This window comes from Rutidosis leptorrhynchoides, chromosome 7 (genome assembly GCF_046630445.1).
Source record: "Rutidosis leptorrhynchoides isolate AG116_Rl617_1_P2 chromosome 7, CSIRO_AGI_Rlap_v1, whole genome shotgun sequence".
In the NCBI taxonomy this organism is placed as follows: domain Eukaryota; kingdom Viridiplantae; phylum Streptophyta; class Magnoliopsida; order Asterales; family Asteraceae; genus Rutidosis; species Rutidosis leptorrhynchoides.
Genome location: NC_092339.1, coordinates 131,821,032 through 131,834,318, shown reverse-complemented (window position 1 = coordinate 131,834,318; position 13,287 = coordinate 131,821,032). Strand labels below are relative to the sequence as shown.

Here is a 13,287-nt window from a genome sequence, read left to right as displayed (position 1 = left end):
GGACCATTAATGAAGAAGAATTTACTTCGATCCCGAAATTCACTATTCAACAACCTTCCAACCCAATATTCTCAATAGATGAGTCATCTACCGAAGATGAACTACGAGCTTTAATAGATAATGACACCTCGGATTTCACTCAAATGGGTAATAGAGGTGAAAACTTTGATCCCGAGAATAAACGGAAAGAAATGTTAGGAATTGTCCACCCTATAGTATGTATGTCGGTGTATATCGATCCATTTGACCAAGAACCAGAAAAGAGATATATCCATTTACTAAAAGCTACACTTAAAAAAGAATTAAGTAGTGACAATCAGGCGAGTCTAAACTTTAAACCCATTGATATATTATACACCACCCGAGATGTAAATAACTAGCTCACTATTCTAATTCGTGAAACTTATTCTACCGACTTCACATGTCGTCAGCTAAGTGTGGGGAAGTCTAACACCACTTAACGTTAAATTAGGGGTTCGGGTTAGTGCATAACTCGTTAATAAACATGCATAATAAGTTAGGGTAAAAGACGCATTTTCAAAAATTATCAAACAGTTTAGAAAAGCAACCGTTTTTGAAGAAAAACATGTGTGATAAAACAAGAAGGAATGAACGATGAGGCACGCCATCTATCATTCGACGAGCTTTGTAATTACAAACTGGGTATTTTCAATCACTTTTCTACACTAATCACCCTCATGAATTTATAATTATAGTCTGATTTCATGCAAATGAGGGCATTGCATGATCTTAAGTGTAGGGAAGGGTTATAAATTCTCTCGGATTTGCACTTAGTTTATTTGCCAAATTTTGTGAAAATTTTAAAAAAAAATTCAAATAAATGAATTCAAAATCATGTTTATACATATTTATGAACGATGAAAATTAGGTGTTAATACCGAAATTATCGTTACCTCGGAAAGGACATAAATTGAGAAACAACTAAAACGCTTGAATTTATTTATTAGGATATAAAAAGACGCATGAAAAAAGCCAAGTGTGGGGAGAATATACCAAGTTATTCAATAAAAAATTATCTATCACATGTTTCTGTAAAGTTTATTGCAGGTGCTTTTGTTTTGGACTAAATTAACTGTTTTACCCGATTTACTGTAATGAAAGATGGATCTACACGATGAATCAATTCCATCATTAAAAGGAGGTAAAGTCTTCCGAAAAAGACACGTGCTTCTTGATTTAGGTCAAGAAGTTGTCATCCAGACCAGCTGTAGGTTGACGAAAAATCTAGAAAAGTCATCTCTAAAATCAGCAGGAAATCCACGGACCTCAGCATCAAACAGGGTCGCCAGATGGTCAGATTTATCCTAACCATGAGAAGGATTTATCTCGTACAATGGGGGGGGCACCGTGCAAATTAGCTTGATAAGACTAATGAATCAGATCCCCAGAAAGGATAATCTCCTTAAAGATTAAAAATCAGCATTTAAGCCTGATATTACTCAATCCTTGAGATTGATTTTAAAGATTGAGAATTACAAACTCATGGAATTCAATGATATCTAAACTCGAGCTTGAACGAGAAAATATTTTGATCAAATTAAAATCGATTTATTTTCTGAAAACCTATTTTCAATACGTTCATTACCATTGAACGTAAAATCCTGAGAATTCATTAGAATTCATTAGGTCACTTGAACCAAATCGGGTGTCAACCGTAAGAACGGTGGTTGCATAGCATGGTCGAAGACAGGACCTTGTGCCAGACCGAAAAATTATAAGGGTGAGCTTTACTATTGCTCCTACAAAGGATAGTACTAGCATCTGACACGTTTATAGACCATAATCAAAAGCATGTCACGGGACATTGCCTTAACAGTTGCTTGTTCATCGCTTTCCTTTACAACCGGACGGTAGTTTGCCGAAAGGTAATATACGGGACAAGTAAACTGGACGTGTTGCTTTCCTAATACAAGGTTAGCAAGTGGGTGACACAAAACCATAAGTTTTGAGCTAAAATTTTCAAATCTGAAACCCACAAAACCCACAAAAATATTTTGCAACACCGGTGAAGGGTTATTCCGGAAAACTTATCTAGGGTAAAAGCTAGATTGAATTTTTAAAAGATCAAATGTTTTCATACAGATCTAATTTCCTAAAGGATCTAAATTTTCATAGTCATGTGGGACTGTAAACCGCCTTTCAAATGTGCACTTTGCTTTGGAAACCGAAAGTAAATCGGCTATTTGATTGCAAGTATCGTTGACCTAAACCCGAGGCAACTGTGGATGACACACCCACCTTTAACCATGGTTCTATCGTTACTATCATTGTTTATACCACCATATCAAAATCACTAATGTACAAAGTGTGATGAATAAAAAAGTGATTCATGTATGTTTTTTTTTCAAGTTCTGTATTGCTTGAGCACAAGCAACGCTCAAGTGTGGGGATATTTGATAAGGCTAAAAAGGAACATATATTTCATAGCAATATCCCTCCTAAATAATAGGTTTTCATATGTAATTGTATTATATTTTCATTGTAATTGTTTAAATAAATAAGTGCGAAGACAAAAGGCGAAAACGAAGATTTGAAGACACAAACTTCCAAAAAGCTCAAATGTTCAAGATACAATTCAAAAGGTTCAATTTATTGATGAAAAACGTCTAAAAATGACAAGAGTACAAGTTACAAAACGCAAAGTACAAGATATTAAATTGTACGCAAGGACGTTCGAAAATCCGGAACAGGGACATGAGTCAACTATCAACGCCCGACGCAATGGACCAAAAATTATGAGTCAACTATGCACAAGAATAAAATATAATATATAAATAATTATATAAATTATTTATATATTATAAATATATATATAATCATGTCGACAAGCTATGAGACAAAGGATCCTGAGCTGGATTTTCAAACTCCACGACTCGCGGAGTTTGAAGGCCAAAAACTCCACGACTCGATGCATTCGTTCGATAAAAATAATAAATAATAATAATAATACTCTGTAATAAATAAATAAATAAATATATATATAATATATATAGTATAGGGTAGTTTTATATTAGATTAGTTCGGGTTATGTAAAGGTTATTTTACGGGTTTTTGAAGTCGAAATTCTGTCCGTGTACCACTACGCGATAAATAATCAATGTAAGCTATGTTCTCCTTTTTAAATTAATGTCTCGTACTTCAATTATTATTATACTTATTTAAGACAAAGTAATCATGATGTTGGGCTAAAATACTAAAATTGGGTAATTGGGCTTTGTACTATAATTGGGGTTTGGACAAAAGAACGACACTTGTGGAAATTAGACTATGGGCTATTAATGGGCTTTATATTTGTTTAACTAAATGATAGTTTGTTAATTTTAATATAAAGATTTACAATTGGACGTCCCTATAAATAACCATATACACTCGATCGGACACGATGGGCGGGGTATTTATATGTACGAATAATCGTTCATTTAATCGGACACGGGAATGGATTAATAGTCTATGGACTTATTAAAACAGGGGTGAAATTATGTACAAGGACACTTGGCGTAATTGTTAACAAAGTATTAAAACCTTGGATTATACGCAGTCGATATCCTGGTGTAATTATTAAACAAAGTATTAAGACCTTGTTACAGTTTAAGTCCCCAATTAGTTGGAATATTTAACTTCGGGTATAAGGATAATTTGACGAGGACACTCGCATTTTATATTTATGACTGATGGACTGTTATGGACAAAAACCAGATGGACATATTAAATAATCCAGGACAAAGGACAATTAACCCATGGGCATAAAACCAAAATCAACACGTCAAACATCATGATTACGGAAGTTTAAATAAGCATAATTGTTTTATTGTATTTTTCATCGTACTTTTATTTACTCGCTATTTTATTTAACGTCATTTATTTATTGTCATTTATTTTTCGCTACTTTAATTATCGTCATTTATATTTTGCATTAGGTTTTAATTGTAACTTAAAATATAAATCGACAAACCGGTCATTAAACGGTAAACCCCCTTTTTATATATTATTATATATATTTATTTATATATTTTGTACAAATATAGTTGTTCAAAAATATAGTGTGCAATAAGCCCGCTCCCTGTGGAACGAACCGGACTTACTAAAAACTATACTACTCTACGATTAGGTACACTGCCTATAGTGTTGTAGCAAGGTTTAGGTATATCCATTTTGTAAATAAATAATTAAAACTTGTGTAGTTTGTATCACTTTCCGTAGTAAAATATAGTACTATCACGTACCCCCACGCTACCACATCAACACTCCAATGATCAGCTCTTAGCAGCCCATGTGAGTCACCTAACACATGTGGGAACCATCATTTGGCAACTAGCATGAAATATCTCATAAAATTACAAAAATATGAGTAATCATTCATGACTTATTTACATGAAAACAAAATTACATATCCTTTATATCTAATCCATACACCAACGACCAAAAAAACCTACAAACACTTTCATTCTTCAATTTTCTTCATCTAATTGATCTCTCTCAAGTTCTATCTTCAAGTTCTAAGTGTTCTTCATAAATTCTACAAGTTCTAGTTACATAAAATCAAGAATACTTTCAAGTTTGCTAGCTCACTTCCAATCTTGTAAGGTGATCATCCAACCTCAATAAATCTTTGTTTATTACAGTAGGTTATCATTCTAATACAAGGTAATAATCATATTCAAACTTTGGTTCAATTTCTATAACTATAACAATCTTATTTCAAGTGATGATCTTACTTGAACTTGTTTTCGTGTCATGATTCTACTTCAAGAACTTCGAGCCATCCAAGGATCCGTTGAAGCTAGATCCATTTTTCTATTTTCCAGTAGGTTTATCCAAGGAACTTAAGGTAGTAATGATGTTCATAACATCATTCGATTCATACATATAAAGCTATCTTATTCGAAGGTTTAAACTTGTAATCACTAGAACATAGTTTAGTTAATTCTAAACTTGTTCGCAAACAAAAGTTAATCCTTCTAACTTGACTTTTAAAATAAACTAAACACATGTTCTATATCTATATGATATGCTAACTTAATGATTTAAAACCTGGAAACACGAAAAACACCGTAAAACCGGATTTACGCCGTCGTAGTAACACCGCGGGCTGTTTTGGGTTAGTTAATTAAAAACTATGATAAACTTTGATTTAAAAGTTGTTATTCTGAGAAAATGATTTTTATTATGAACATGAAACTATATCCAAAAATTATGGTTAAACTCAAAGTGGAAGTATGTTTTCTAAAATGGTCATCTAGACGTCGTTCTTTCGACTGAAATGACTACCTTTACAAAAACGACTTGTAACTTATTTTTCCGACTATAAACCTATACTTTTTCTATTTAGATTCATAAAATAGAGTTCAATATGAAACCATAGCAATTTGATTCACTCAAAACGGATTTAAAATGAAGAAGTTATGGGTAAAACAAGATTGGATAATTTTTCTCATTTTAGCTACGTGAAAATTGGTAACAAATCTATTCCAACCATAACTTAATCAACTTGTATTGTATATTATGTAATCTTGAGATACCATAGACACGTATACAATGTTTCGACCTATTATATCGACACATCTATATATATTTCGGAACAACCATAGACACTCTATATGTGAATGTTGGAGTTAGCTATACAGGGTTAAGGTTGATTCCAAAATATATATAGTTTGAGTTGTGATCAATACTGAGATACGTATACACTGGGTCGTGGATTGATTCAAGATAATATTTATCAATTTATTTCTGTACATCTAACTGTGGACAACTAGTTGTAGGTTACTAACGAGGACAGCTGACTTAATAAACTTAAAACATCAAAATATATTAAAAGTGTTGTAAATATATTTTGAACATACTTTGATATATATGTATATATTGTTATAGGTTCGTGAATCAACCAGTGGCCAAGTCTTACTTCCCGACGAAGTAAAAATCTGTGAAAGTGAGTTATAGTCCCACTTTTAAAATCTAATATTTTTGGGATGAGAATACATGCAGGTTTTATAAATGATTTACAAAATAGACACAAGTACGTGAAACTACATTCTATGGTTGAATTATCGAAATCGAATATGCCCCTTTTTATTAAGTCTGGTAATCTAAGAATTAGGGAACAGACACCCTAATTGACGCGAATCCTAAAGATAGATCTATTGGGCCTAACAAACCCCATCCAAAGTACCGGATGCTTTAGTACTTCGAAATTTATATCATATCCGAAGGGTGTCCCGGAATGATGGGGATATTCTTATATATGCATCTTGTTAATGTCGGTTACCAGGTGTTCACCATATGAATGATTTTTATCTCTATGTATGGGATGTGTATTGAAATATGAAATCTTGTGGTCTATTATTATGATTTGATATATTTAGGTTAAACCTATAACTCACCAACATTTTTGTTGACGTTTTAAGCATGTTTATTCTCAGGTGATTATTAAGAGCTTCCGCTGTCGCATACTTAAATAAGGACGAGATTTGGAGTCCATGCTTGTATGATATTGTGTAAAAACTGCATTCAAGAAACTTATTTTGTTGTAACATATTTGTATTGTAAACCATTATGTAATGGTCGTGTGTAAACAGGATATTTTAGATTATCATTATTTGATAATCTACGTAAAGCTTTTTAAACCTTTATTGATGAAATAAAGGTTATGGTTTGTTTTAAAATGAATGCAGTCTTTGAAAAACGTCTCATATAGAGGTCAAAACCTCGCAACGAAATCAATTAATATGGAACGTTTTTAATCAATAAGAACGGGACATTTCAGTAGCCTCCTCTGGTGTCGCTTTACGTTTTCCGCGGTCTTTACTACCAGGAAGAGTAAACATGTTAGGAATCGGTTCGTCAATGGGAATGATTTCGCCATCACCGTCTTTTGCGCAGCGCGCGGGCCTAATCGCCTTAACGTCCGTGGCCCTCATCACCTGCTCAAGGCTAATCTCTGCAAAATTATACCGCAAAAAAAAGTTTTACAAATATAGGATAAGATAAAATGCATTTTTTTGTAAAAGAAAAGTATAAGCGATATACCATTGTTTACTTCATCAATTAATAGAGCGTTGTGATCGCCCCATAGCCAATATATGGAAACTCCACCGATATAAAGCGACACGTTGGAGTATGCCCGCATAATTAGGCCAGCATTCTTGATTGTGTTGAGGATATCCTGTTCAAGGTCATCCGAGGTAACCTTATCATTTACGTGGGCGTCCATCTCGGTACACCAGGTTTTTGGTATGTTGCTGTCGACGTGGGGCGGTGTTGCTAATAAAGAAAAATGAACCGCGGAATGAATACCACCCCGCATCATGTGGCGTAAGACTGTTGAAAGCGCGAAAGACTTTAAACAATGGTTGCTTATTGAGAGTTTTGCAATACATCTCAAAAAGCACAATTTTGTTGACGGCATCCGGATGCAATTGAGCAATTGCAACCTTATAATGCTCACATACGCTACGAAAGAAAGGCGCAAGTGGCAGCCGTAAATTTTCGTGAGAAATCGCGGCCTCATAAATCGTGATCATATTTTTGGGAGGGGCGTTCGCCCTATCCTCCGCCGACGGCGCGGTAGGAGAGAATTGCGCAAGAAGTGGATAATGCTGTTTTAGGGTTTCGATTTTCGCCTCCGTCATATATGAAATAAAGGCATTAGGTGTGTTAGCAGACGACGAAGATGCCATTTATGATTACATGAATGGATCTGGTAATGAATTTGAAAAAAGCAAAGTGTGAATCCATAAATTGCAAATGACGAGTGTGGATTTCGGTAAACTTTGATTGATAAAGAAATTGAAGGTAAAAGCGTAAAGTTGTTAATGCGAGTTGCTTGGCTATTTATAAATAAAATCTGGACGACGAAGTCGTAAAGGTAATGATTAATTTTTAACGGCTAAAATTACCGCAACGCGTTAACGGTAATTATATAGCCGTTACAGCGTTTTCTGTTTTGACGGCTTTGCAGAGTTACAGTTGTTTCTACGCGTTGTCATTGCGAAAATCAACGGTAATAAATTAACGGTGGATAAATATTTACATTTGCTGCAAGTATATTTTTAAAAACGCATATATTATTTTATAGAGTTTATCATGATACATTTACTAAGCGAAATGTATCATAATAAACTGTGGGGACTTGATCATATACATAGCATTGTATATGTATATTTTGTTTGCTAAAGGCTAAAAACAGAAGTTGCGCGAAGTATATTCAAAAGGCTTGACATATCCGCTGAAAATTAAGTCTGCGGATTATGGCGCGTTAATAAAAGACTGCGGGGTATTTTCGTTAAGTCACTACGAATAGTTAGACAATCCGCATACCGCGAATATTTTGAATACTATAAATAGGGAGCTTGGCCTCTCATTTATAGGTTGTTGATTCTCTGTCATTTGCCCAGACCTCTGTAATTTTCACTTGTGACTTTGCCCAAGGAATATTTACATTGAGTTAAGGTAAATCGTGCTAATGAACAATCAAGACCGGGTCGGGGTGGTTGATCACTTGATTGAAAAGTGAAAGACGATCATCAGAGCCCAAAATAATCATCAAACATCTCATTCTCCATCTTAATATCATTGCACTCAATCCTTAATTAAGTAGCTCATTAACTGAGGACCGATCATTATGCACATAAGGGAGAGGTCATACGAACCGAAAATATCTCTGTAATGGAGATTCTGAAATTTAATTAAATCTTAGTTCTCTCTCACTTCTATAACGCTAATCCTAAAATCAAGTACAATTAAACTCCCTGATAGCATATTTGTTTATATCTTATCACAAGCACTTCAAGCACATTACATTTGAATTAACAGGAAAATTATTAAAATCCAAAATAAATATACATATAATAAACACACGAACGAACCTTTTTATAAGAAGCTCTCGGTTTTTGCTTTTTATTCTGCTTAATTACGGTGATTAAAGGTTTTTTCTAAATAATTATTACGTAAAAAAAACCATCTTTAAGGTATATAGTTACATGTTTAAATTAAAGGGAAAAGTATATGAAAATACATTAAACTTTCACCAAATTTCTATTATATGCTTCCAAATTTGAAATCTTCCTTTGTATGCATTTAACTTTCTAAATTGTTCTATTGTATGTATTAATCAGTTATAATAGGTAACTTTCAATTAAATATTTACATTATTAGTCCCTCATATTTGTAAATTCTAATTTCATTGGTCCCTTCATCATGTTTGTTAAATCTTCATCTTCCTTCCATTAGATATTTACAAAATGGTAACCCCAACCATTCAAACATCAATTAAAGTTCGTGAAATCAAAGATCCGCACTGCAATTTTGAGACAATTTTGTGATGGACCCAAATTGTATGAAGTCAGAAACTGTTGATGATGAATCGTCAGAAAAATGATACAGAGTATGAATATCTAGAAATCTAAATCTTCAAGGCCACCATCAGATGTAGGAGATATGGTTTAGATTTTTATTGGTTTGATTTTAAGTTTTGAGGCCTTACCTTTTATGTTAGTTTATGAATGTGTAGTTAATGTAAAATACTTACGATGTTGAAGTTTATGTTCTGAATGCTTGACAATCAATTTTAATTCCATAAATCTTCAAATTCATTCCTATGGATTTGTTGATTTTTGTTGACTGTGAGATGAACACTAGATTTAATCTCGAATTGTTGATGAAAATAAAGTTTGATTGAAGTCGAAAGTTCGATTTTCAGTCAGGAATATGTATTCGAGCTTGATTTGCAGTTACTACCTAGAATATGAAAAACACCTAATATTTAGGTTAAAGATGTTGATGAACGGAGGTTAAAGATGTTAATGAACGAAGGTTGAAGATGAAGATATAATTGGGTGTTTGATTTGATTTTGTATGAAAAATAGGGTTTATAGTTTGATTTGATTTTGTTAACATGAATAAACTTTTGGTGAGATTTGTAAAAAAGAGAGACGAAGTTGAAGAATAGAGATGAAGATGAAGAAGATCAAGTTTTGTTATGATTTCGTTAGATAAATTGATGTTTATTTTGATTTCGTTATGTTGAGGGACTAACTACGTTAAAAAATTAATTATAGCAACATGTTACCTGATTAATAAGTCATGGATTTCATACAATAGAATAATTTAGAAAGTTAAATGCATACAATATGAGATTTTAAAGTTGGATGCATACAATAGAAATTTGGTGAAAGTTCAATGCATTTTCATATACTTTTCCCTAAATTAAAAGTCCGTCTCCTTCACCTACTTTAAAAGTCATAAAATGATAAAAACTCTCATTCATGTTCATGAGAACCACTCACCATGTCTAAATATAGTATCTCCCAATATGCTTTGCACGTATCTCATTTTTTCATCTTATTTTCCCTTATAAATCACCCACAATATCAACTCTTAGACAAACAACCAAACTATTTCACTTACAGTTAAGGAAGAATTCATAAACAAAAAAACCAATCAATTCTTCCAACTCGTATGGGAAAGTTGACGAAGCTGATCAAATGCGGCTCGAAGCTCGTCGAAAAACCAAAAGAAGAATCTCTTTTGTCGCAATATCATCTCTCATTCTCGTTATTGTTGTAGTTTCAGCCGTTGTAGGAACAAAGACAAGTAATAAAAACCACAACCATAATGATAATCAATCACAATCTCAATCGCCTTTAGCTTTCGTTAAAACTGTTTGTGATACCACATTGTATCCGGATACGTGTTACACGTCTCTTTCACCTCTTGTCAATTCGATACAAATTCAACCTGAGGAGTTGCTTAAACTCGTTGTTGTAGTGGCAGTAAACTAGCTAACGTAAGTGTCCACTCATGTAGATCTCAAAAATTGCAGTGAATTATTGGACCTTGCACTTGATCATTTAAATGACACATTGTCATCAGCAAGTAATGTTGATTTGTAGGATCTCTTTTTTACCATCTAATGACGTGGCTAAGTACAGCTAGCACGTTCCAACAAACGTGCATCGACAGTGTTGGTGAAAATGTTGCACCTTTACTTAAAACATCAACCGAGTTAACAAGTAACAGTCTTGCTATTACCAAGGGGTTTTCAAGTGTTTCAAATTCTTTAAATCAAAAAAGAAGATTGTTGAGCTTATCGGGAACCGATGAAATGCCTTAATGGTTATCGAATAAAGACCGTAAGCTTTTGCAATCACCCGCGGGAATTAAAGCAGATGCGGTGGTGGCTAAGGACGGTAGTGGTAAATACAAGAAAATTTCTGATGCTTTAAAGGCTGTTCCTTCAAAGAGCAAGAAACGATTTGTGATTTATGTCAAGAAAGGAGTTTATAATGAGAATGTGAGGGTTGAAAAATCTATGACGAATGTTATGATCATTGGCGATGGAATGGATTCAACGATCGTGTCAGCAGGTTTAAACGTTGTTGATGGGACTCCAACTTTTCAGTCAGCAACTTTCGGTTAGTACTTTTAAATAGTCACGTGATTACCAGAGGGCTGGATATTAGGGCGTGCAAGATGTGCGTGTACATAAGGCCAATATCCAAAAGGTCTATAAAATAAAGCCCAAACAATATATATGTTTGGACCATCAATCTATCAAGGCTTTAAAATTAAAAACTAAGTACTAAAATCCTTCTGGACGAGTCTTTCGTGTCTACGCCTCTATTTCAATGTCAACGTTCATCGATTCATCTTAAACCTTGTGAGGTAGTAATTTATTTTTATTTAGTTATTGAACATGACCCACAAAATTAAATGAACCACAATCACTGATTATTACTCTGCTAGACATTGTAAAAGAAAAACCTTATACATTTACCCGTTTTAGACAAACTATATACACCGTTTCCAATGAAACTTGACCAGTTGAATCCACAACTTCTTGGTTCGGACGGGTCACCCGCACTAGTTGCCTCTAGGTACACTAATAAGTACGTACTTATCAATCGCAAATCAATTTCTCACTATTTTTTTCTTAATGCAGCCGTGTTTGCCAAGGGTTCATAACACGCGATATCGGGTTCCACAACACTGCTGGTGTAGCAAAGCATCAAGCCGTAGCACTAATGTCCAACTCAGACCAATCAATATTCTACCGTTGTCGCATTGATGCATTCCAAGACAGTCTTTACTGTCATTTGAACCCTCAGTTTTATAGAGAATGCAACATCTACGGTACAGTTGATTTTATTTTCGGTAACTCGGCTGTTGTTTTCCATAATTGTAAAATACTTCCAAGACGACCAATGACCTGCCAACAAGTCACAATCACAGCGCAAGGAAAATTTGATCCTAACCAAAACACTGACATTTCAATTCAAAACTGCCATTCGGAAACTTGAGCGATATTCAGTCATATTTGGGGCGTCCGTGGAAGAATTATTCGACGACAGTTTATGTTAAAAATGACATGGGAAGATTTATTAGTCCAAAGGGATGGCTTCCATGGATCGGTACAACGGCTCCCAGCACAATTTTCTATGCAGAATACGGTAACTACGGTGCAGGTTCATCAACAAAGAATAGAGTAAAATGGAAAGGACTTTATTTCATGAACAGTATGCAAGCGGGTAAGTTTACTGTTTCGCCTTTTAATCAAGGGGATAAATGGATTAAAGCTGCTGGTGTTCCTTACAAATCCGGACTTTGATTGGCAACTTGTTGAACCTTGAACTGATATTTTGAAGTGTATTATGATACATTTTTTTGATTCCATTCGTTATTCACATTCATTTTGTAAGTGATCATATGTTTGTTTTAATTTTTATAATGTGTAATTAACACATGACAAATTCAATATACAACTCAATGGTGATTATTGGTCACTGTAACATGTTTATGTTTTAGTATGCTGATAGGCGCATAGCTTGAATATTAGCAAAAGAGTGAGCATCATATATAATAAGGATCCAAACAAGTGTATCCTGAAACTTGATGAAACCGGTCGGATAGACGAGAATATGTAGAGCGGTTGTTTGTTGCATTTGAAGGCCATCAATAGATCGAACCCACACTCAAAGCCACCAGCATATATTATTTATATACAAGTGAAATATTAATTAATTTGAGACATCTCAAAATCGATAAAAAAGACATGACTCTCTCAGATTGAGACACATGAAATACATAGCCACTATCCCGTATATGTTATCATCATTATGCCTATTTATATTAAAGTATATAAAGTTATGAAACTTTACAGTGATGTAAAAAAAAAACAAATAACATAACTTACTGAGATCCTCAAGGGATTTTTATTTGGGACAATTTCTTAATTTCATCTAATTTAATTTGGGACAGTTTCTCAATTTT

General features: G+C 33.8%; 1 pseudogene; it reads left to right on the top strand.

The window, feature by feature from the left end:
* Positions 1-10,451: 10,451 nt before the first annotated feature.
* Positions 10,452-12,625, top strand: LOC139859609 (putative pectinesterase/pectinesterase inhibitor 24; annotated as a pseudogene).
* Positions 12,626-13,287: the final 662 nt, after the last annotated feature.